This window comes from Podarcis liolepis (assembly GCF_965112155.1).
Source record: "Podarcis liolepis genome assembly, chromosome: 3".
NCBI lineage: Eukaryota > Metazoa > Chordata > Lepidosauria > Squamata > Lacertidae > Podarcis > Podarcis liolepis.
In genome coordinates, this window is record NC_139557.1 from 116,957,637 (window position 1) to 116,983,768 (window position 26,132).

General features: G+C 40.9%; 2 long non-coding RNA genes across 3 annotated transcripts in view; one reads left to right on the forward strand and one right to left on the reverse strand.

The window, feature by feature from the left end:
• Positions 1–26,132, reverse strand: part of LOC310702856 — a 960,387-nt gene that overhangs the window by 184,134 nt on the left and 750,121 nt on the right. The window lies entirely within an intron of this gene.
• On the forward strand, positions 5,754–25,824 carry LOC310702897. Of its 2 annotated transcripts, none has more exons than XR_014523763.1 (3): positions 5,754–5,813; positions 7,213–8,115; positions 24,887–25,824. It is a non-coding gene; the product is annotated as an uncharacterized lncRNA (long non-coding RNA). The 2 variants fall into 2 exon arrangements; XR_014523764.1 differs by lacking the exons at positions 5,754–5,813; positions 7,213–8,115 and adding exons at positions 12,711–12,771; positions 13,994–14,897.

The following is a 26,132-nucleotide window of genomic DNA, read 5'->3' on the forward strand; positions in this document are numbered from 1 at the left end:
ATTCATTCATTCATTCATTCAATCATTTATTTATACAGTTTCATCCCACACCCACCATTTTTCTTTTAACCGAATCCAACTTTAAACATTTCAGGAACATTTCAAGCCTTCTTGACTTGTTCCTTGTCACACCTCATATATCTGACACCTGGCATCTCCAGCAAACGTTACAAACCTTGATGTAAAAATATTCCATCTTTACTTATCTTATCAGCGCTCGTTAATTTGGTTCAGCTTAATTTTTGCCCCCAGACCCACAAAGACGATTCATGAGGCAACGCATTGGTGAATAAAGTTTTATTTATTAATACACCAGATCTGCAAACCAAATCAACTGGATTCAGAAAGCACAAGCAGATGAGGGTATTCTCTGATTCTGGCAGGGAGGCATGTCTTCAGTGCCTAACTGTAGTACGTGATACCCCAACCAAGGACTGGGGGGAAATCATAGAATCATAGAATCATAGAGTTGGAAGAGACCACAAGGGCCATCGAGTCCAACCCCCTGCCAAGCAGGAAACACCATCAGAGCACTCCTGACATATGGTTGTCAAGCCTCTGCTTAAAGACCTCCAAAGAAGGAGACTCCACCACACTCCTTGGCAGCAAATTCCACTGTCAAACAGCTCTTACTGTCAGGAAGTGCTTCCTAATGTTTAGGTGGAATCTTCTTTCTTGTAGTTTGGATCCATTGCTCCGTGTCCGCTTCTCTGGAGCAGCAGAAAACAACCTTTCTCCCTCCTCTATGTGACATCCTTTTATATATTTGAACATGGCTATCATATCACCCCTTAGCCTCCTCTTCTCCAGGCTAAACATGCCCAGCTCCCTTAGCCGTTCCTCATAAGGCATCGTTTCCAGGCCTTTGACCATTTTGGTTGCCCTCCTCTGGACACTTTCCAGTTTGTCAGTGTCCTTCTTGAATTGTGGTGCCCAGAACTGGACACAGTACTCCAGGTGAGGTCTGACCAGAGCAGAATACAGTGGCACTATTACTTCCCTTGATCTAGATGCTATACTCCTATTGATGCAGCCCAGAATTGCATTGGCTTTTTTAGCTGCCGCGTCACACTGTTGGCTCATGTCAAGTTTGTGGTCAGCCAAGACTCCTAGATCCTTTTCACATGTACTGCTCTCAAGCCAGGTGTCCCCCATCTTGTATTTGTGCCTCTCATTTTTTTTGCCCAAGTGCAATACTTTACATTTCTCCCTGTTAAAGTTCATCTTGTTTGTTTTGGCACAGTTCTCTAATCTGTCAAGGACATTTTGAAGTGTGATCCTGTCCTCTGGGGTGTTAGCCACCCCTCCCAGTTTGGTGTCATCTGCAAATTTGATCAGGATGCCCTTGAGTCCATCATCCAAGTCGTTGATAAAGATGTTGAATAAGACCGGGCCCAAGACAGAACCCTGTGGCACCCCACTAGTCACTCTTCTCCAGGATGAAGAGGAACCATTGATGAGCACCCTTTGGGTTCGGTTAGTCAGCCAGTTACAAATCCACTGAGTGGTAGCATAGTCAAGACCGCATTTTACCAGCTTCTTTACAAGAATATCATGGGGCACCTTGTCAAATGCCTTGCTGAAATCAAGGTAGGCTACATCCACTGCGTTCCCTTCATCTACCAGGCTTGTAATTCTGTCAAAAAATGAGATCAGGTTAGTCTGACATGACTTATTTTTCAGAAATCCATGCTGACTATTGGTGATCACAGCATTCCTTTCTAGGTGCTCACAGACTGTTTGCTTAATGATCTGTTCCAGAATCTTCCTTGGTATTGATGTCAGACTGACTGGGCGGTGATTATTTGGGTCCTCTCTTTTCCCCTTTTTGAAAATAGGGACAACATTTGCCCTCCTCCAGTCTGCCGGGACTTTGCCTGTTCTCCAGGAATTCTCAAAGATGACTGCCAGTGGTTCTGAGATCACACCTGCCAGTTCTTTTAATACTCTTGGATGCAGTTCATCTGGCCCTGGAGACTTGAATACATCTAAACTAGCCAAGTATTCTTGTACTATCTCCTTAGTTATTCTGGGCTGTGTTTCCTTTGCTGAATCATTTGCTCCAAATTCTTCAGGTCGGGCATTGTTTTCTTTATCGGAGAAGACTGAGGCAAAGAAGGCATTGAGGAGTTCAGCCTTTTCTGTGTCCCCTGTTTGCATTTCACCATCTTCTCCTCTGAGTGACTCCACTGTTTCTTTGTTCTTCCTTTTGCTACGAACATACCCATAAAAGCCTTTTTTGTTGCTTTTAACCTCTTTAGCAAGCCTGAGTTCATTCTGTGCTTTAGCTATTCTGACTTTGTGTCTACATGTGCTGGCTATTTGTTTGAATTCCTCTTTGGTGGTTTCCCCCCTTTTCCATTTTTTGTGCACATCCTTTTTTAATCTTAACTCAGTTAAAAGTTCTTTAGATAGCCACCCTGGCTTCTTTAGGCACCTTCCATGTTTCTGTCTCATTGGTATTGCCTGAAGTTGGCTTGGGGATCTATAGTAAACTCCCACAATGAGGTCTCTGTTATTCCTCTCTTCCTTAATTTTGTTTTTTTTAAAGTTTTTTATTGCATTTTTTAGACATAAAACAAACCAACAAACATACACAATACCATCACCATAAGACAAACCAAAAGAAACAGAAAAGATTTAAAAAATAGGCAAAGAATGAATAAAAAATAAAGTACATAAAATCAGTTTATCCGTTAATCATATTCTCATAACCTTTGGACTTCCTCACATCACCCTTTCCTGCGTTCTCAGTTTTATAGTTGCGAACAGCAAATTATTATCTTGTTTCAAATCTTATTTTGTAGTCTCGAATGTTATATCCCCAATTTTCAATATTTTTATCATATACTAAACTGGTTAACTTAAGCATAATATTACCTCATATTCCACCATTTTCTCAAACATTACTTAATCACACATCTTACAACTAAGTTACTGATGCCATGTTGTTTTCTATCATGCATTCTCTTAACATTCATACAACTTATGATGTTTTTGTAGATAGTCTTTAAATTTCTTCCAGTCCTCTTCCACCGTCTCTTCTCCCAGGTCTCGAATTCTGCCAGTCATTTCAGCCAGTTCCATATAGTCTATCAGTTGCGTCTGCCATTCTTCCAGAGTCGGCAAATCCTGTGTCTTCCAGTGCTTTGCGATAAGTATGCTTGCTGCTGTTGTTGCATACATGAAAAAGGTTCTGTCCTTCTTTGGCACCATTTGGCCGACAATGCCCAAAAGGAAGGCCTCTGGTTTCTTAGGGAAGGTATATTTAAATACCTTTTTTAGTTCATTATAAATCATTTCCCAGAAGGCTTTAACCTTTGGACACGTCCACCAGAGGTGAAAGAATGTTCCTTCAGTTTCTCTACATTTCCAACACTTATTGTCTGGCAGGTGATATATTTTTGCTAGCTTGACTGGGGTCATGTACCACCTATAAATCATTTTCATAATATTTTCTTTCAAGGCATTACATGCCATGAATCTCACTCCGGTGGTCCATAACTTTTCCCAGTCAGCAAACATAATATTGTACCCAATGTCCTGTGCCCATTTTATCATAGCTGATTTGACCGTTTCATCTTGAGTATTCCATTTCAACAGCAAGTTATACATTTTTGAAAGTACCTTGGTCTTAGGTTCTAACAGCTCTGTTTCTAGTTTCGATTTTTCCACCTGGAAACCTATTTTTTTATCCAAATTAAAAACCTCTCGGATCTGTGCGTAATGTAGCCAATCTCGCACTTTATCCTTTAATTTCTCAAAGCTCTGCAGTCTCCAAGTATCTCCTTCTTTTTCTAGTATTTCCCAATACTTCGGCCAACGGCCTCCATATTGAGTCTTTTCTGAGCCTTAGCCTCCATCGGTGACAACCACCTTGGGGTCTTGTTCTCTAATAAGTCTTTGTATTTTATCCAGACATTAAACACTGCTTTTCTGACAATATGGTTCTTGAAATGCTTATGAATTTTTACCTTGTCGTACCACAAATATGCATGCCATCCAAAGGCGTTATTAAACTCTTCCAGATCTAGGAAATCAGTGTTCTCGAGAAGAAGCCAATCTTTCAACCAGCAGAAGGTTGCAGATTCATAATATAACCTCAAATCTGGCAGGGCAAACCCCCCTCTCTCTTTGACATCAGTTAGTATTTTAAATTTTATTCGGGGCTTTTTGCCCTGCCAGACAAACTTAGAGATATCTCTCTGCCACTTTCTAAAACATTCCACCCTGTCCACAATCTGTAGGGTCTGGAACAAGAACAGCATTTTTGGCAATACATTCATTTTTATCGCAGCAATCTCTTCCTGAATTTTGACCCAAATGCTCTCACTTTGGCTTTGAGGTTCGAAATCTTGGATCTCTTCACAGGTATACACATCCCTGACATATAAAGCCACTCCTCCTCCTTTCTTGTCTGGTCTGTTTCTCTGAAATAGATTGTATCCCTCCATTATTACATTCCAATCGTGGGACTTATCTCACCAGGTTTCAGTGATGCCTATTATGTCATATTTAGTTTGCTGTACCAAGAGCTCAAGCTCATCTTGTTTATTTCCCATGCTTTGCACATTAGTGTACAGACATTGAAGTCCATTAATCATTCCCCCGTGACTCTTATTTAAGGATTTTTTCCTCCCACCACTAGGTCTGCGTGCTGTTTGCTCCATTTGGTCTATGACATTTGGATGATCATCTTAATCAATTGATAGACTCCTACCTTCAGGAGCACTGTCTCCCTCCCCCACATTAGTCAGTTTAAAGCCCTCCTGATGAGGTTTCTGAGGTTTTTGGCAAAAACATTCCTCCCAAGCAAAAACATTCCTCCCACCTTTCCCCATTTTTCAAAAGGGAACACTCTATCTGTGCTATAGAAAATAGGATGTACCTGCACAACACATTGGAAAGTAAAATGGACAAAATGACCTCTCCACAATGTTGGAGAAACTGTGAGAATGATGGAACATTTCTACACACTATATATATTATTGCTACTGGAAGGAATTTTTTAATTACATCTTAGTTGACTACTTTAGATCCAAAAACGGCACTAATTTCAGTATTTGATGATGAAATACTCAAATAATATCTATTATTAGGGTCAGAGACTTAATTTTGCATCTTATAATTTGCATTGTTATGCGAACTATTATCCAGATTGCTATGTTTATTCTTGGGACTTAAAATTGATGAAAAGGTTGTCAGTGTACGAATCTATAAAGCTTTTATAAAACATGGTTCAATTTCATTTCATCTCCAACAAAGAATGAACATGCTTATCCAAGACACATGTAAACCCATGGAATAGCACTTTTTAGATTGGCAGCTATTGAATTCATGTTTTATTTTATAATTACTAATATAACTGGACCTAGCTGGAGTTGTTAAGGGGGACAGGGGAAAACTGCAATTTGTTGTATGTTTGTTCAAAAGTAATAAAATTTTTTTTTTTGAAAATGCTTTGCTAACAAGAGGAAATTGGGTTTAGACTGAACCTACTTAATGAGAGCTGATAATTTAAATAAAGTTGAAAGGGGATGGTTTCTATGATCTGGTACATTGGTGGGAGATAGAGGCTATCAAAGAAGTGAGGTGTGTCAAGGAACAACAAGGCAAGGAACAACCCACAGGAGTGGAATGTTCCTGAAATTATTAAAGTTGGATTCAGGTGTGTGTACGATGAAATACTACAATTAATGCACGAAGTAGCATATTAAAAGGAAACCCAACAAAAGCTCCCAGAATCTTATTTAATAAAGCTGAAAACACCTTTTGTGACCATCAGAGACATCTTTTCCTTTCTTTTTGGGATTGTGAGTATGCTATCTCAGGTTGGAAGCAAATATCCTTTCCCTTGAAGCGGGAAATAGAATCAGCAGAATGATCCTTTCAGAAGTGCTTTTTACAGATAGGTAGCCATGTTGGTCTGCCATAGTCAAAATAAAAAAATTCCTTCCAGTAGCACCTTAAAGACCAACTAAGTTAGTTCTTGGTATGAGCTTTCATGTGCATACACACGAAAGCTCATACCAAGAACTAACTTAGTTGGTCTTTAAGGTGCTACTGGAAGAAGTGCTTTTGTTCAGTCAGGACACAGAACAGGGAAAGGGGATTCAGCCTATGCTAGAGGGAATAATACTTCTCCTGAAGACACAGGTTCACGGTCTGGGCATGCTCCTGGCTGCAGCCCTGAACATGGCTGTCTAGGTTTCTGCAGTGGATAGGAGTGGATTTGCAGTTAAGGCTAGTGCGCCAATTCTGCCTGTTCCTTGAGATGACTGAGTTGCGCAAAGTGACACATGTCTTCCCTACATCCCGTTTGGATTATTGTAATGTGCTGTATGTGAGAATGCCTTAGGAAGGTGCTCAGAAACTTCAACTGGTTCAAAGACCTGCAGCCAGACCGTTGACAGGGGCTGGTTATGGGTAGCACGACACCTCATTGCTAGAACAGCTTCACCGGCTAGCAATCTGTTTCCAGGCAAAAGGAGACTTGCTGTTTCAAAAGTTATGTCTAAGCACCTTGCATAAGTTTGTGGAGGCTAATATCTGTGTAACAATGTGAGTTCGATTTCACTAGGCTTGGTAGATTCTTTTGATGTAACTTTGGCTTTGAGGCAACTACTAGTCCCAAGTCCCAGGTGCACAGGAGAATTAGTCATAAAAGGTTTAGTGACAGCAATGGTCAGGGATGGATTTAGAAAAAGATTAGACTTACTCATGGTGAATAAGTCAATAAATGATTAGAGGTGGCCCAAGGCATCGTACTGCCTGAGACAAGCAAAACAGTGCCCCTCTCAAATATGCTACCTGAGGCAGTTGCTTTATTTTATCTAATGAAGTGGTTCCTCGTGTTACAGATGCTTCAGGTTTCAGACGCTTCCGGTTACAGACTCTGCTTACCCAGAAATAGTACCTCGGGTTAAGAACTTTGCTTCAGGATGAGAACAGAAATCGCGCAGCAGCAACGGGAGGCCCCATTAGCTGAAGTGGTACCTCAGGTTAAGAACAGTTTCAGGTTAAGAACGGACCTCCAGAACGAATTAAGTTCTTAACCCGAGGTACCACTGTAGTAGCTCCAACAATGGCCGTGATGGCTGCATACGCCCTCCAGAGACAGAAAAACACCTTATTTATTCTGCTGCTTTTAGTTGTCATTTCTGTTTTGCTCTACATTCACTGTTGTATTTTTATCCATGCTACTTTTGTCAGGTGCCCTCGTAGGGTGAATACTGAAATCCTTACCTCATAAGGAATTGCTACATCCAGCCAGCCAGCGCCGTAAGACACAAAGCTACAAGCGACAGATAAAGGGAAGAGTAAAGCCGGAAGAGAAGACGATGAATGTTCTTCTTTGCACTGCCACTGCTGCCATGCTTTTCATCATGGCTGAGGCTCAGACTGCTAGCATGCCTTTTGAGGAAGAATTAGGTGCCACTCCTGAAGCCTTGCCTTTGGCTACCTGGCTAATAAAAAAGACTACCAAGTTGTATAAAACGCTGTGTAATCTGCGAGGCACATGTGATACCGAGTGGAGTCATCTGCCTCAGGAACATTTGCTTATCCCAGAGATCCCTAGCGAAAGTAAATGCTCCCCCTCTACATTTGAAAAGGAAGGATGCCTGGAACTCCTTGCAGAGGGACTTTTTTCATTTAGGATATTTCTGGAATACCTGCAGGAAACTGTATTTACCAAGAAACCGGAGCTAACTCGGTACTTGTGGCCAGCAACAAAGTTTCTGGCCAATAACTTGAAGTCTCAGCTGCAGAATCCTGACGGCATGAAACCTATACCTGACACCATTGACGATAAACTTGCTCATAAGCTAGCAATGCATAATGGTTGGACACTTGCAATTTTCAGGCACACCATACTTAGAAGGTACCTGAAGTTTATGGATACAGCTGCAAGTGCAATTCGGTCCATAAACACATCATAGATAACAGTAAATCATGTGCATCAACTGGCATTTAGAAGAGGACAACCATTTGGACAAAAAAAATGACCCCGAGTTTACCAGGAAAAAAATGTTTGAGAAGCCGCACTGCAGCCCACAGCTGACCACATCCTAATCTCCCCAGTGGGCCAAGATTGAGAGGTGGAAAGGAGTACAGGTATAACAATCAGTCAGATCATCAGTTAGAACCCACCTAAAGTCTCTGCAGCCATGAAACACAGCTAAAAGTGGATAATTTTTGGAGAAAACCTTGAAGATGCCTAGAATACTTGCTCAACTGAAGAGAAAGCAGCAGGTGTTGAAAGTGCTTTGAATGCAAACTTCAGTCATTCGAAAGAAAGAAAAATAAAGGCTCGCAGAGAAAACTGGCAAAACCACTTTTCCAGTGCTTCCTAATGGAAGCACTTGACTAACTTTAAGTTAGTTTCAGAACCAAACAAAATATAGAAATATTGTTATACTTGAGCTACAAATGGCAACTGCATGTTTACTTATTCTATGTCCCATTAAGTCATCAGAACCCCCAAGCAGGTTACATAAAACATCCATTGTGTACCAATAAAAAGAGAAATTAAAAAGAAGTTTTCAAAATGTTAAAACCAGCAGTTTCGAAAACAAGAAAGCACAGCATATTGTTCTACCTGGAACAAGTGATATTTAGCCAAGAGACGAAACAGCAGTCATTCATTTATTATGGTATGTCCTATGGCCTGCCCATGCTGATTTCTAAATTCAGAGAAACAACCAACAAATAACTATTTCCTTCCTTTTTACAGTCTCAAGAGACAGGACTGGTCCATTTTGTGATTCAAATCACTCTTGAAAAACTGGTATATATACTGCCTAGTTTCAAAAATCAGAGAAAAACTTATAAAAAAATAGAAATTATCAATGCACAACATGAAGATTATATATTTTTTATAAGATATTTATTGAAAAAAATTTGGATATAAGAAAAAAATAAAAAATAAACATACAAAATAATAAACAATTAAAAACACACATTAATTTTCAATGACATAACTTCCATACCCTTATTTCCTCCGACCTCCTCATACTTCCCTTCTTTGTATTCCAGTTCAGTTTGTTAGTTCAGCAAATCCTTACCATTAAACTTTTACCCATTTATAATCCTTTTTTCATGTCTCCTAAAGCATTACAGCTGGAAACCACTTAGTTTCTATCCAACAACTTTCTAACATTCATTCATTTTACAATATTTCTTTAAATAGTCTTTAAATTTCTTCCAGTCTTCGAAGATTATAAACAATTGCTTCTCCACAGAACCATGTCTCAAGATTTATGACGATTATGAATAACTTTTGTAGGTAAAAAAATAAGAGGGAGAGAAAAATAAGGTTATTTTGGATGAAGAGTGTCACAGGTATAGGCTTGTATGATAAGATTGTTATAATGTCTCCTAGGATATTATTGTGAAGGGCAGGAATGAAATGTTATTGATAATAAAAACAAACATTGAAATAAATTTCTTTAAAATCAATGTGATTTCTTGTTCTACTAATTCTCCCTTCCTTCCTTCCTTCCTTCCTTCCTTCCTTCCTTCCTTCCGTCCGTAATTGCTTCCGTAATTGCTTTAAGGTTTAACTGTACACATTCTCAAACAATTAATCACCCAAATGCATGGATCATGTTAATCACTTACAAGCAAGATGAAAAATCAGGATGTTAGAAACAAGAAACTACCGGTGTCATAAGGAAGAGCAGGCATTAATAAGTGGAATGTCTGCTGATTGCATATGGCAGAATTCCCTCTAACATTTAGAACCAGCAAGAATTTCTAGGACAAAAGAATGCCTGTTTTGTCATTGGGCAGAATGTTACAAGCAGATGGTACTCACATAACAAAGATGACTATGAATTGGCATTAATAGGTGCTTTCTGGGAGAAAGTATGGGATATGAATGTTAAAGCTAAGTATATCTACAAGATTCCAGCTTCTTGCCTGTAGTTAGTACAAAAATGTCTTCTCCAACCCACCTTCCAAAAGTGCAGCTTTCAAAAACGAAATTTTATGCCTGACCAAAAACAAAGGGCAGAGGAGGGAAAGTGGAAAGCGCTGAATAAAATGTAGGTTTTTGTAAGGGCCTCCAAAGTGTAGTCCATAAGGAACGGAAGAAGGTACATGGATCCTTTTGTCCATTATTCTGATTTGTAAAAAAACAAAAAACAAAACAGAAATAGCAATAAAATGGACACTGTAAGGGCAAGACTACTTAATTTATTTACTTGAATAAGCTTTTATTAAAACTTTTTTGTAATACAATACAATAAAATGAACTAATCTAGATAAAAACCAAAACGAAGAAAGAGAGAAAAGAAAATGCACCCAGGTGCTTTCCTTCCATCCCTTTACCACCTTCATGTTAACCCAAAACAGAGGCCAGCAATGGAAGAGAAAAGAAAATAGAAATAAGGAACAAGATAAAAAGAAGGAATGTAAGTAACATGGTGGAAGAAAGAAAGAAAGAAAGAAAGAAAGAAAGAAAGAAAGGAAGGAAGGAAGGAAGGAAGGAAGGAAGGAAGGTAAACAGGACTTCTGGTTTTCCACCTGTCATTTACATAAAAGAAATCAGTCAAAACATTCATTCTAATGGGACATCTGAGTGTTCTATTTTCAACCGAGCAATTTCAGACCCAAACGTTTCAAGTTCACTTCTTTTCCTTTCCACACAAAAAAACCCAAAAGCAGTTCTCTAATTACTATTATCAACAAAGGGGGACACCTGGCTTACTAGCAGCACATGTGAAAAGGATCTAGGGGTCTTGGTGGACCACAAGCTAAACATGAGTCAAAAGTGTGATGCAGCAGCAAAAAACCAAGATAGTGCTATTCTAGGCTGTACCTGCAGAAGTATAGTGTCCAGATCACAGGGAAGGAGTAATCCTGCTCTGTTATGCCTTAGTGAGACCACATTTGGAGTATTGTGTCCAGTTCGGGGCACCACAATTTAAGAAGGATCATAGAATCACAGAATTACTGCTTTAAAAATTCCAAGGAAGGAGAGTCCACAACCTCCTGAGGGAGATTGTTTCACTGTTGAACAGCTCTTACTGTCAGAAAGTTTTTCCATATTTTTAGTCAGAATCTCCTTTCTTGTAACTTGAAGCCATTGGTTCGAGTCCTACCCTCTAGAGCAGGAGAAAACAAGCTTGTTCCCTCTTCCATGTGACAGCCCTTAAGATTTTTGAAGATGGCTATCATATCTCTTCTCAATCTCCTCTTTTCTAGGCTAAACATACCCAACTCATTCAAACACACCCAACTCCTTCCATACCCTTGATCATCTTGGTTGCCCTCCCTTGGTAGACCACTCTGAACATGTTCGAGCTTGTCAACATCCTTCTCAGGAGTGATGTATGGAAGTGAGAGCTGGACCATAAAGAAGGCTGATTGCCAAAGAATTGATGCTTTTGAATTATGGTGCTGGAGAGTCCCATGGACTGCAAGAAGATCAAAGCTGTCTATTCTTAAGGAAATCAGCCCTGAGTGCTCACTGGAAGGACAGATCCTGAAGCTGAGGTTCCAATACTTTGGCTACATCATGAGAAGAGAAGACTCCCTGGAAAAGACTCTGATGCTGGGAAAGATTGGGGGCACAAGGAGAAGGGGGTGACAGAGGACAAGATGGTTGGACAGTATTCTCGAAGCCACTAACATGAGTTTGACCAAACTGCGGGTGGCAGTGGAAGACAGGAGTGCCTGGCGTGCTCTGGTCCATGGGGTCACGAAGGGTTGGACACGACTAAAGGACTAAACAACAACAAATTGTATTGTATTGATGTAGCCTAGAATAGCATTGGCCTTTTCTGCTGTTGAGTCATGCTAAGCTTGTGGTCGACCGAGACCCCGAGATCCTTTTCACATCTTCTGCTAGCAAGCCAGGTGTCCCCCATCGTATATTTGTGCACCTGGTTCTTCCTGCCTAAGTGCAGAACCTTACATTGGTCCCTAGTGAAATTGGATTTTTTACTTCTCCAATCTGATAACGGTCGTTTTGAATTCTGATTCCATCTCCCACAGCATTAGCTGCCCTTACCAGTAAGCTGATGACACACAACCCTAATTCTCCACAACACCTGAACCAGGAGGAGCTGTGAAGGCTCTGAATTTGTGTCTGAATGCAACAGAGGACTACATGAGAGTGAGTAAACTGTACTTGAATAATGGGAAGATGGAGGCTATTTGGATGACTCCCTTATTCGGGAGATAGGCAAGTTCTCTGTTTGGGATAAGGTTGCACTCCTTCTGAAGTGTGTAGCTTGCAGGTACTCTTGGATATGTCTTTGTCATTAGAAGTCATAGTGCCCTCTGTGGCTGGGATGGGCTGCTAAAAGCAGGTGCCTTCTGTTTTTGAAAGCTGCACCATCTTGGGTGGGTGGGTGGGGAACATCCGTCTGTTCCAAATATAGATAGAAAGCTGGTTGTGGGTGTGAGGGGAGAATTTGAACCGAACCGAATCAATGAGAGCTGATAATTTAAATAAAGTTGAAAGAGGATGGTTTCTGTGATCTGGTACATTGGTGGGAGATAGAGGCTATCAAAGAAGTGAGGTGTGTCAAGGAACAACAAGGCAAGGAACAACCCACAGGAGTGGAATGTTCCTGAAATTATTAAAGTTGGATTCAGTTAAAAGAAAAATGGAGGGGTGTGTGTAGGACGAAATAGTACAATTAAATGCACAAAGTAGCCTATAAAAAGGAAACCCAACAAAAGCTTCCAGAATCTTATTTGATAAAGCTGAAAACACCTTTTGTGACCATCAGAGAAATCTTTTCCTTTCTTTTTGGGATTGTGAGTATGCTATCTCAGGTTGGAAGCAAATATCCTTTCCCTTGAAGCGGGAAATAGAATCAGCAGAATGCTCCTTTCAGAAGTGCTTTTGTTCAGTCAGGACACAGAACAGGGAAAGGGGATTCAGCCTATGCTAGAGGGAATAATACTTCTCCTGAAGACACAGGGTCACGGTCTGGGCATGCTCCTGGCTGCAGCCCTGAACATGGCTGTCTAGGTTTCTGCAGTGGATAGGAGTGGATTTGCAGTTAAGGCTAGTGCGCCAATTCTGCCTGTTCCTTGAGATGACTGAGTTGCGCAAAGTGACACATGTCTTCCCTACATCCCGTTTGGATTATTGTAATGTGCTGTATGTGAGAATGCCTTAGGAAGGTGCTCAGAAACTTCAACTGGTTCAAAGACCTGCAGCCAGACCGTTGACAGGGGCTGGTTATGGGGAGCATGACACTTCATTGCTAGAACAGCTTCACCGGCTAGCAATCAGTTTCCAGGCAAAAGGAGACTTGCTGTTTCAAAAGTTATGTCTTAGCACCTTGTATAAGTTTGTGGAGGCTATTATCTGAGTTACAATGTGAGTTCGATTTCACTAGGCTTGGTAGATTCTTTTGATGTAACTTTGGCTTTGAGGCAACTACTAGTCCCAAGTCCCAGGTGCGCAGGAGAATTAGTCATAAAAGTTTTAGTGACAGCAATGGTCAGGGATGGATTTAGAAAAAGATTAGACTTACTCATGGTGAATAAGTCAATAAATGATTAGAGGTGGCCCAAGGCATCGTACTGACCGAGAGAAGCAAAACAGTGCCCCTCTCAAATATGCTACCTGAGGCAGTTGCTTTATTTTATCTAATGAAGTGGTTCCTCGGGTTACAGATGCTTCAGGTTACAGACACTTCCGGTTACAGACTCTGTTAACCCAGAAATAGTACCTGGGGTTAAGAACTTTGCTTCAGGATGAGAACTGAAATCGCGCAGCAGCAACGGGAGGCCCCATTAGCTAAAGTGGTAACTCAGGTTAAGAACAGTTTCAGGTTAAGAACGGACCTCCAGAATGAATTAAGTTCTTAACCCGAGGTACCACTGTAGTAGCTCCAACAATGGCCATGATGGCTGCATATGCCCTCCAGTGACAGAAAAACACCTTATTTATTCTCCTGCTTTTAGTTGTCATTTCTGTTTTGCTCTACATTCACTGTTGTATTTTTATCCATGCTATTTTTGTCAGGTGCCCTCGTAGGGTGAATACTGAAATCCTTGCCTCATAAGGAATTGCTACATCCAGCCAGCCAGCACCATTAGACACAAAGCTACAAGCGAGAGATAAAGGGAAGAGTAAAGCCAGAAGAGAAGACGATGAATGTTCTTCTTTGCACTGCCACTGCTGCCATGCTTTTCATCATGGCTGAGGCTCAGACTGCTAGCATGCCTTTTGAGAAAGAATTAGGTGCCACTCCTGAAGCCTTGCCTTTGGCTGCCTGGCTAATAAAAAAGACTACCAAGTTGTATAAAACGCTGTGTAATCTGCGAGGCACATGTGATACAGATTGGAGTCATCTGCCTCATGAACATTTGCTTATCCCAGAGATCCCTAGCGAAAGTAAATGCTCCCCCTCTACATTTGAAAAGGAAGGATGCCTGGAACTCCTTGCAGAGGGACTTTTTTCATTTAGGATATTTCTGGAATACCTGCATGAAACTTTATTTCCCAAGAAACCGGAGCTAACTCGGTACTTGTGGCCAGCAACAAAGTTTCTGGCCAATAACTTGAAGTCACAGCTGAAGAATCCTGACGGCATGAAACCTATACCTGACACCATTGACGATGATCTTGCTCATAAGCTAGCAAAGCTTACTGGTTGGACACCTGCAATTCTCAGGCACATCATACTTAGAAGGTACCTGAAGTTTATGGATGCAGCTGCAAGTGCAATTCAGTCCATAAACACATCATAGATAACAGTAAATCATGTGCATCAACTGGCATTTAGAAGAGGACAACCATTTGGACAAAAAAAAATGACCCCGAGTTTACCAGGAAAAAAATGTTTGAGAAGTCACACTGCAGCCCACAGCTGACCACATCCCAATCTCCCCAGTGGGCCAAGATTGAGAGGTGGAAAGGAGTACAGGTATAACAATCAATCAGATCATCAGTTAGAACCCATTTAAAGTCTCTGCAGCCATGAAACACACCTAAAAGTGGATAATTTTTGGAGAAAACCTTGAAGATGCCTCGAATACTTGCTCGACTGAAGCAGGTGTTGAAAGTGTATTGAAATATTGTTATACTTGAGCTACAAATGGCAACTGCATGCTTATTTATTCTATGTCCCATTAAGTCATCAGAACCCCCAAGCAGGTTACATAAAACATCCATTGTGTACCAATAAAAAGAGAAATTAAAAAGAAGTTTTCAAAATGTTAAAACCAGCAGTTTCGAAAACAAGAAAGTACAGCATATTGTTCTACCTGGAACAAGTGATATTTAGCCAAGAGACGAAACAGCAGTCATTCATTTATTATGGTATGTCCTATGGCCTGCCCATGCTGATTTCTAAATTCAGAGAAACAACCAACAAATAACGATTTCCTTCCTTTTTACAGTCTCAAGAGACAGGACTGATCCATTTTGTGATTCAAATCACTCTTGAAAAACTGGTATATATACTGCCTAGTTTCAGAAATCAGAGAAAAACTTATAAAAAATAGGAAATTTTCAATGCACAACATGAAGATTATATATATATATATTATAAGATATTTATTGAAAATTTTTTGGATATAAGAAAAAAACAAAAAAAAAACATACAAAATAATAAACAATTAAAAACACACATTAATTTTCAATGACATAACTTCCATACCCTTATTTCCTCCGACCTCCTCATACTTCCCTTCTTTGTATTCCAGTTCAGTTTGTTAGTTCAGCAAATCCTTACCATTAAACTTTTACCCATTTATAATACTTTTTTCATGTCTCCTAAAGCATTACAGCTGGAAACCACTTAGTTTCTATCCAACATCTTTCTAACATTCATTCATTTTTAAATATCTCTTTAAATAGTCTTTAAATTTCTTCCAGTCTTCGAAGATTATAAACAATTGCTTCTCCACAGAACCATGTCTCAAGATTTATGACGATTATGAATAACTTTTGTAGGTAAAAGAATAAGAGGGAGAGAAAAATAAGGTTATTTTGGATGAAGAGTGTCACAGGTATAGACTTGTATGATAAGATTGTTATAATGTCTCCTAGGATATTATTGTGAAGGGCAGGAATGAAATGTTTTTGATAATAAAAACAAACATTGAAATAAACTTCTTTAAAATCAATGTGATTTCTTGTTCTACTAATTCTCCCTCCCTTCCTTCCTTCCTTCCTTCCTTCCGTCCGTAATCATAGAATCATAGAATCATAGAATCATAGAATCATAGAATCATAGAATCATAGAGTTGGAAGAGACCACAAGGGCCATCGAGTCCAACCCCCTGCCAAGCAGGAAACACCATCAGAGCTTAATTGCTTTAAGGTTTAACTGTACACATTCTCAAACAATTAATCACCCAAATGCATGGATCATGTTAATCACTTACAAGCAAGATGAAAAATCAGGATGCTAGAAACAAGAAACTACCGGTGTCATAAGGAAGAGCAGGCATTAATAAGTGGAATGTCTGCTGATTGCATATGGCAGAATTCCCTCTAACATTTAGAACCAGCAAGAATTTCTAGGACAAAAGAATGCCTGTTTTGTCATTGGGCAGAATGTTACAAGCAGATGGTACTCACATAACAAAGATGACTATGAATTGGCATTAATAGGTGCTTTCTGGGAGAAAGTATGGGATATGAATGTTAAAGCTAAGTATATTTACAAGATTCCAGCTTCTTGCCTGTAGTTAGTTCAAAAACGTCTTCTCCAACCCACCTTCCAAAAGTGCAGCTTTCAAAAACGAAATTTTATGCCTGACCAAAAACAAAGGGCAGGGGAGGGAAAGTGGAAAGCGCTGAATAAAATGTAGGTTTTTGTAAGGGCCTCCAAAGTGTAGTCCATAAGGAACGGAAGAAGGTACATGGATCCTTTTGTCCATTATTCTGATTTGTAAAAAAACAAAAAACAAAACAGAAATAGCAATAAAATGTACACTGTAAGGGCAAGACTACTTAATTTATTTACTTGAATAAGCTTTTATTAAAACTTTTTTGTAATACAATACAATAAAATGAACTAATCTAGATAAAAACCAAAACGAAGAAAGAGAGAAAAGAAAATGCACCCAGGTGCTTTCCTTCCATCCCTTTACCACCTTCATGTTAACCCAAAACAGAGGCCAGCAATGGAAGAGAAAAGAAAATAGAAATAAGGAACAAGATAAAAAGAAGGAATGTAAGTAACATGGGGGAAGAAAGAAAGAAAGAAAGAAAGAAAGAAAGAAAGAAAGAAAGGAAGGAAGGAAGGAAGGAAAACAGGACTTCTGGTTTTCCACCTGTCATTTACATAAAAGAAATCAGTCAAAACATTCATTCTAATAGGACATCTGAGTGTTCTATTTTCAACTGAGCAATTTTACACCCATACGTTTCAAGTTCACTTCTTTTCCTTTCCACACAAAAAACCCCAAAAGCAGTTCTCTAATTACTATTATTAACAATGGGGACACCAGCAGTACATGTGAAAAGGATCTAGGGGTCTTGGTGGACCACAAGCTTAACATGAGTCAAAAGTGTGATGCAGCAGCAAAAAACCAAGATAATGCTATTCTAGGCTGTACCTGCAGAAGTATAGTGTCCAGATCACAGGGAAGGAGTAATACTGCTCTGTTATGCCTTAGTGAGACCACATTTGGAGTATTGTGTCCAGTTCGGGGCACCACAATTTAAGAAGGATCATAGAATCACAGAATTACTGCTTTAAAAATTCCAAGGAAGGAGAGTCCACAACCTCCTGAGGGAGATTGTTTCACTGTTGAACAGCTCTTACTGTCAGAAAGTTTTTCCATATTTTTAGTCAGAATCTCCTTTCTTGTAACTTGAAGCCATTGGTTCGAGTCCTACCCTCTAGAGCAGAGGGAAAACAAGCATGCTCCCTCTTCCATGTGACAGCCCTTAAGATTTTTGAAGATGGCTATCATATCTCTTCTCAATCTCCTCTTTTCTAGGCTAAACGTACCTAACTCATTCAAACACACCCAACTCCTTCCATACCCTTGATCATCTTGGTTGCCCTCCCTTGGTAGACCACTCTGAACATGTTCGAGCTTGTCAACATCCTTCTCAGGAGTGATGTATGGAAGTGAGAGCTGGAGCATAAAGAAGGCTGATCGCCGAAGAATTGATGCTTTTGAATTATGGTGCTGGAGGAGACTCTTGAGAGTCCCATGGACTGCAAGAAGATCAAACCTATCCATTCTTAAGGAAATCAGTCCTGAATGCTCACTGGAAGGACAGATCCTGAAGCTGAGGCTCCAATACTTTGGCCACCTCATGAGAAGAGAAGACTCCCTGGAAAAGACTCTGATGTTGGGAAAGATTGGGGGCACAAGGAGAAGGGGGTGACAGAGGACAAGATGGTTGGACAGTATTCTCGAAGCCACTAACATGAGTTTGACCAAACTGCGAGTGGCAGTGGAAGACAGGAGTGCCTGGCATGCTCTGGTCCATGGGGTCACGAAGGGTCGGACACGACTAAAGGACTAAACAACAACAAATTGTATTGTATTGATGTAGCCTAGAATAGCATTGGCCTTTTCTGCTGTTGAGTCATGCTAAGCTTGTGGTCGACCAAGACCCCGAGATCCTTTTCACATCTACTGCTAGCAAGCCAGGTGTCCCCCATCGTATATTTGTGCACCTGGTTCTTCCTGCCTAAGTGCAGAACCTTACATTGGTCCCTAGTGAAATTGGATTTTTTACTTCTCCAATCTGATAACGGTCGTTTTGAATTCTGATTCCATCTCCCACAGCATTAGCTGCCCTTACCAGGAAGCTGCCCCTTCATGGATCACTGCCTTGCCGTGGCGAAGGGGCTTGAAGAACTCAGAGAAGCTATGAACTACGCCGAGCAGGGCACCCAAGATGAACAGGTCATAGTGGAGAGTTTTGACCAAACGTGATCCACCTGGAGTAGGAACCGGCAAGCCACTCCAGTATCCCTGCCAAGAAAACTCCATGGACAAAGACAACAGGCATATAAAAGTTATGACACTGGAAGATGAGCCCCTCAGGTCGGAAGGTGTCCAACATGCTACTGGGGAAGAGCGGAGGACAAGTACAAGTAGATCCAGAGCTGATGAAGCGGCTGGGCCAAAGCCGAAAGGACGCTCAGTTGTGGATATGCATGGAAGCGAAAGGAAAGTCCAATGCTGTAAAGAAAAATATTGCATAGGAACCTGGAATGTAAGAACCATGAACCTGGGTAAGTTGGATGTGGTCAAAAATGAGATGGCAAGAATAAATATTGACATCCTGGGCATCAGTGAGCTAAAATGGACGGGAATGGGTGAATTCAGTTCGGATGACTATCATATCTACTACTGTGGGCAAGAAACCCGCAAGAGAAATGGAGTGGCCCTCATAGTCAACAAAAGAGTGGCGAAAGCTGTACTGGGATGCAGTCTCAAAAATGATAGAATGATCTCGATACGAATCCAAGGCAGACCTTTTAACATCACAGTAATCCAAGTTTATGCACCAACTACTAGTGCTGAAGAAACTGAAATTGACCAGTTCTATGAAGACTTACAAGACCTTATCGAAGTGACACCAAAGAAGGATGTTCTGCTCATTATAGGGGATTGGAATGCTAAAGTAGGGAATCAAGAGATAAAAGGAACAACTGGCAAGTTTGGCCTTGGAGATCAAAACGAAGCAGGGCAAAGGCTAATAGAGTTCTGTCAAGAGAACAAGCTGGTCATCACAAACACGCTTTTCCAACAACACAAGAGACGACTCTACACATGGACATCCCCAGATGGGCAACATCGAAATCAGATTGATTATATTCTCTGCAGCCAAAGATGGAGAAGCTCTATACAGTCAGCAAAAACAAGACCTGGAGCTGACTGTGGCTCAGATCATCAGCTTCTTATAGCAAAATTCAAGCTTAAACTGAAGAAAGTAGGAAAAACCACTGGACAGGTAAGATACAATCTAAACCAAATCCCTTATGAATACACAGTGGAAGTGAGGAACAGGTTTAAGGATTTAGATTTGCTGGACAGAGTGCCTGAAGAACTATGGATGGAGGCTCGCAACATTATACAGGAGGCAGCAACTAAAACCATCCCAATGAAAAAGAAATGCAAGAAAGCAAAGTGGCTGTCCAACGAGGCCTTACAAATAGCGGGGGAGAGAAGGCAAGCAAAATGCGAGGGAGATAGTGAAAGACACAGGAAATTGAATGCAGATTTCCAAAGAACAGCAAGGAGAGACAAGAAGGCCTTCTTAAACGAGCAATGCAAAGAAATAGAGGAAAGCAACAGAATGGGAAGAACCAGAGATCTGTTCAAGAAAATCGGAAATATGAAAGGAACATTTCGTACAAAGATTACCATAATAAAGGACAAAAGTGGTAAAGATCTAACTGAAGCAGAAGACATCAAGAAGAGGTGGCAAGAATACACAGAGGAATTATACCAGAAAGATATGGATGTCTCGTACACCCCAGGTAGTGTGGTTGCTGACCTTGAGCCAGACATCCTGGAGAGTGAAGTCAAATGGGCCTTAGAAAGCACTGCAAATAACAAGGCCAGTGGAAGTGATGGTATTCCAGCTGAACTGTTTAAAATTTTAAAAGATGATGCTGTTAAGGTGCTACACTCAATATGCCAGCAAGTTTGGAAAACTCAGCAGTGGCCAGAGGATTGGAGAAGATCAGTCTACATTCCAATCCCAAAGAAAGGCAGTGCCAAAGAATGCTCCAACTACCGCACAATTTCACTCATTTCACATGCTAGCAAGGTTATCCTTAAAATTCTACAAGGAAGGCTCAAGCAGTATGTGGACCGAGAACTCCCAGAAGTGCAAGCTGGATTTAGAAGAGGCAGAGGAACCAGAGACCAAATTGCAAACATGCGCTGGATTATGGAGAAAGCTAGAGAGTTCCAGAAAGACATCTACTTCTGCTTCATTGACTATGCAAAAGCCTTTGACTGTGTTGACCACAGCAAACTATGGCAAGTTCTTAAAGAAATGGGAGTGCCTGATCACCTCATCTGTCTCCTGCGAAATCTCTATGTGGGACAAGAAGCTACAGTTAGAACTGGATATGGAACAACTGATTGGTTCCAAATTGGGAAAGGAGTACGGCAAGGCTGTATATTGTCTCCCTGCTTATTTAACTTATATGCAGAATTCATCATGCGAAAGGCTGGGCTGGATGAATCCCAAGCCGGAATTAAGATTGCCGGAAGAAATATCAACAACCTCAGATATGCAGATGACACAACCTTGATGGCAGAAAGTGAAGAGGAATTAAAGAACCTTTTAATGAGGGTGAAAGAGGAGAGCGCAAAATATGGTCTGAAGCTCAACATCAAAAAAACGAAGATCATGGCCACTGGGCCCATCACCTCCTGGCAAATAGATGGGGAAGAAATGGAGGCAGTGAGAGATTTTACTTTCTTGGGCTCCATGATCAGTGCAGATGGTGACAGCAGTCACGAAATTAAAAGACGCCTGCTCCTTGGGAGAAAGGCGATGGCAAACCTAGACAACATCTTAAAAAGCAGAGACATCACCTTGCCAACAAAGGTCCGTATAGTAAAAGCCATGGTTTTCCCAGTAGTGATGTATGGAAGTGAGAGCTGGACCATAAAGAAGGCTGATCGCCGAAGAATTGATGCTTTTGAATTATGGTGCTGGAGGAGACTCTTGAGAGTCCCATGGACTGCAAGAAGATCAAACCTCTCCATTCTGAAGGAAATCAGCCCTGAGTGCTCACTGGAAGGACAGATCGTGAAGCTGAGGCTCCAATACTTTGGCCACCTCATGAGAAGAGAAGACTCCCTGGAAAAGACCCTGATGTTGGGAAAGATGGAGGGCACAAGGAGAAGGGGACGACAGAGAATGAGATGGTTGGATGGTGTTCTTGAAGCTACTAGCATGAGCTTGATCAAACTGCGGGAGGCAGTGGAGGACAGAAGTGCCTGGCGTGCTCTGGTCCATGGGGTCACGAAGAGTCGGACACGACTAAACGACTAAACAACAACAACCAGGAAGCTGATGACACACAACCCTAATTCTCCACAACACCTGAACCAGGAGGAGCTGTGAAGGCTCTGAATTTGTGTCTGAATGCAACAGAGGACTACATGAGAGTGAGTAAACTGTACTTGAATAATGGGAAGATGGAGGCTATTTGGATGACTCCCTGATTCGGGAGATAGGCAAGTTCTCTGTTTGGGATAAGATTGCACTCCTTCTGAAGTGTGTAGCTTGCAGGTACTCTTGGATATGTCTTTGTCGTTAGAAGTCATAGTGCCCTCTGTGGCTGGGATTGCCTGCTACCAGCAGGCGCCTTCTGTTTTTGAAAGCTGCAACACCTTGGGTGGGTGGGTGGGGAACATCCGTCTGTTCCAAATATAGATAGAAAGCTGGTTGTGGGTGTGAGGGTAGAATTTGAACCGAACCGAATCAATGAGAGCTGATAATTTAAATAAAGTTGAAAGAGGATGGTTTCTGTGATCTGGTACATTGGTGGAAGATAGAGGCTATCAAAGAAGTGAGGTGTGTCAAGGAACAACAAGGCAAGGAACAACCCACAGGAGTGGAATGTTCCTGAAATTATTAAAGTTGGATTCAGTTAAAAGAAAAATGGAGGGGTGTGTGTAGGATGAAATACTACAATTAAATGCACAAAGTGGCCTATAAAAAGGAAACCCAACAAAAGCTTCCAGAATCTTATTTGATAAAGCTGAAAACACCTTTTGTGACCATCAGAGACATCTTTTCCTTTCTTTTGGGGATTGTGAGTATGCTATCTCAGGTTGGAAGCAAATATCCTTTCCCTTGAAGCGGGAAATAGAATCAGCAGAATGCTCCTTTCAGAAGTGCTTTTGTTCAGTCAGGACACAGAACAGGGAAAGGGGATTCAGCCTATGCTAGAGGGAATAATACTTCTCCTGAAGACACAGGGTCACGGTCTGGGCATGCTCCTGGCTGCAGCCCTGAACATGGCTGTCTAGGTTTCTGCAGTGGATAGGAGTGGATTTGCAATTAAGGCTAGTGCGCCAATTCCGCCTGTTCCTTGAGGTGAATGAGTTGCGCAAAGTGACACATGCCTTCCCTACTTCCCGTTTGGATTATTGTAATGTGCTGTATGTGGGAATGCCTTAGGAAGGTGCTCAGAAACTTTAACTGGTTCAAAGACCTGCAGCCAGACCGTTGACAGGGGCTGGTTATGGGTAGCACGACACCTCATTGCTAGAACAGCTTCACTGGCTAGCAATCTGTTTCCAGGAAAAGGAGACTTGCTGTTTCAAAAGTTATGTCTAATCACCTTGCATAAGTTTGTGGAGGCTAATATCTGTGTAACAATATGAGTTCAATTTCACTAGGCTCAGTAGGTTCTTTTGACGTAACTGTGGCTTTGAGGCCACTACAAGCCCCAAGTCCCAGGTGCAGAGGAGAATTTGTCATAAAAGGTTTAGTGACAGCAATGGTCAGGGATGGATTTAGAAAAAGATTAGACTTACTCATGGTGAATAAGTCAATAAATGATTAGAGGTGGCCCAAGGCACCGTACTGACCAAGACAAGCAAAACAGTGCCCCTCTCAAATATGCTACCTGAGGCAGTTGCTTTATTTTATCTAATGCAGTGGTTCCTCGGGTTACAGATGCTTCAGGTTACAGACGCTTCCGGTTACAGACTCTGCTAACCCAGAAATAGTACCTCGGGTTAAGAACTTTGCTTCAGGATGAGAACAGAAATCGCGCAGCAGCAACGGGAGGCCCCATTAGCTAAAGTGGTAACTCAGGTTAAGAACAGTTTCAGGTTAAGAACGGACCTCCAGAATGAATTAAGTTCTTAACCCGAGGTACCACTGTAGTAGCTCCAACAATGGCCATGATGGCTGCATATGCCCTCCAGTGACAGAAAAACACCTTATTTATTCTCCTGCTTTTAGTTGTCATTTCTGTTTTGCTCTATATTCACTGTTGTATTTTTATCCATGCTACTTTTGTCAGGTGCCCTCGTAGGGTGAATACTGAAATCCTTGCCTCATAAGGAATTGCTACATCCAGCCAGCCAGCGCCGTAAGACACAAAGCTACAAGCGAGAGATAAAGGAAAGAGTAAAGCCAGAAGAGAAGACGATGAATGTTCTTCTTTGCACTGCCACTGCTGCCATGCTTTTCATCATGGCTGAGGCTCAGACTGCTAGCATGCCTTTTGAGAAAGAATTAGGTGCCACTCCTGAAGCCTTGCCTTTGGCTGCCTGGCTAATAAAAAAGACTACCAAGTTGTATAAAACGCTGTGTAATCGGCGAGGCACATGTGATACAGATTGGAGTCATCTGCCTCAGGAACATTTGCTTATCCCAGAGATCCATAGCGAAAGTAAATGCTACCCCTCTACATTTGAAAAGGAAGGATGCCTGGAACTCCTTGCAGAGGGACTTTTTTCATTTAGGATATTTTTGGAATACCTGCAGGACACTTTATTTACCAAGAAACCGGAGCTAACTCGATACTTGTGGCCAGCAACAGAGTTTCTGGCCAATAAATTGAAGTCACAGCTGAAGAATCCTGATTGCATGCAACCTATACCTGACGTCATTGACGATGATCTTGTTCATAAGCTAGCAAAGCGTACTGGTTGGACACCTGTAATTCTCAGGCACATCATACTTAGAAGGTACCTGAAGTTTATGGATGCAGCTGCAAGTGCAATTAAGTCCATAAAAACATCATAGATAACAGTAAATCATGTGCATCAACTGGCATTTAGAAGAGGACAACCATTTGGACAAAAGAAATGACCCCGAGTTTACCAGGAAAAAAATGTTTGAGAAGTCACACTGCAGCCCACAGCTGACCACATCCTAATCTCCCCGCCAAACCCAGTGGGCCAAGATTGAGAGGTGGAAAGGAGTACAGGTATAACAATCAATCAGATCATCAGTTAGAACCCATTTAAAGTCTCTGCAGCCATGAAACACACCTAAAAGTGGATAATTTTTGGAGAAAACCTTGAAGATGCCTAGAATACTTGCTCAACTGAAGAGAAAGCAGCAGGTGTTTTAAAGAAAGAAAGAAAAATAGAGGCTTGCAGAGAGAACTGGCAAAACCACTTTTCCTAATGGAAGCACTTGACTAACTTTAAGTTAGCTTCAGAACCAAACAAAATATAGAAATATTGTTATACTTGAGCTACAAATGGCAACTCCATGTTTATTTATTCTATGTACCATTAAGCTATCAGAACCCCCAAGCAGGTTACATAAAACATCCATTGTGTACCAATAAAAAGAGAAATTAAAAAGAAGTTTTCAAAATGTTAAAACCAGCAGTTTTGAAAATAAGAAAGCACAGCATATTGTTCTACCTGGAACAGGTGATATTTAGCTAAGAGACGAAACAGCAGTCATTCATTTATTATGGTAGGTCCTATGGCCTGCCCATGCTGATTTCTAAATTCAGAGAAACAACCAACAAATAACTATTTCCTTCCTTTTTACAGTCTCAAGAGACAGGACTGATCCATTTTGTGATTCAAATCACTCTTGAAAAACTGGTATATATACTGCCTAGTTTCAAAAATCAGAGAAAAACTTATAAAAAATAGGAAATTATCAATGCACAACATGAAGATTATATACAATTGCTTCTCCACAGAACCTTGTCTCAAGATTTATGACGATTATGAATAACTTTTGTAGGTAAAAGAATAAGAGGGAGAGAAAAATAAGGTTATTTTGGATGAAGAGTGTCACAGGTATAGGCTTGTATGATAAGATTGTTATAATGTCTCCTAGGATATTATTGTGAAGGGCAGGAATGAAATGTTTTTGATAATAAAAACAAACATTGAAATAAATTTCTTTAAAATCAATGTGATTTCTTGTTCTACTAATTCTCCCTTCCTTCCTTCCTTCCGTCCGTAATTGCTTTAAGGTTTAACTTTACATATTCTCAAACAATTAATCACCCAAATGCATGGATCATGTTAATCACTTACAAGCAAGATGAAAAAGCAGGATGTTAGAAACAAGAAACTACTGGTGTCATAAGGAAGAGCAGGCATTAATAAGTGGAAAGTCTGCTGATTGCATATGGCAGAATTCCCTCTAACATTTAGAACCAGTAAGAATTTCTAGGACAAAAGAATGCCTGTTTTGTCATTGGGCAGAATGTTACAAG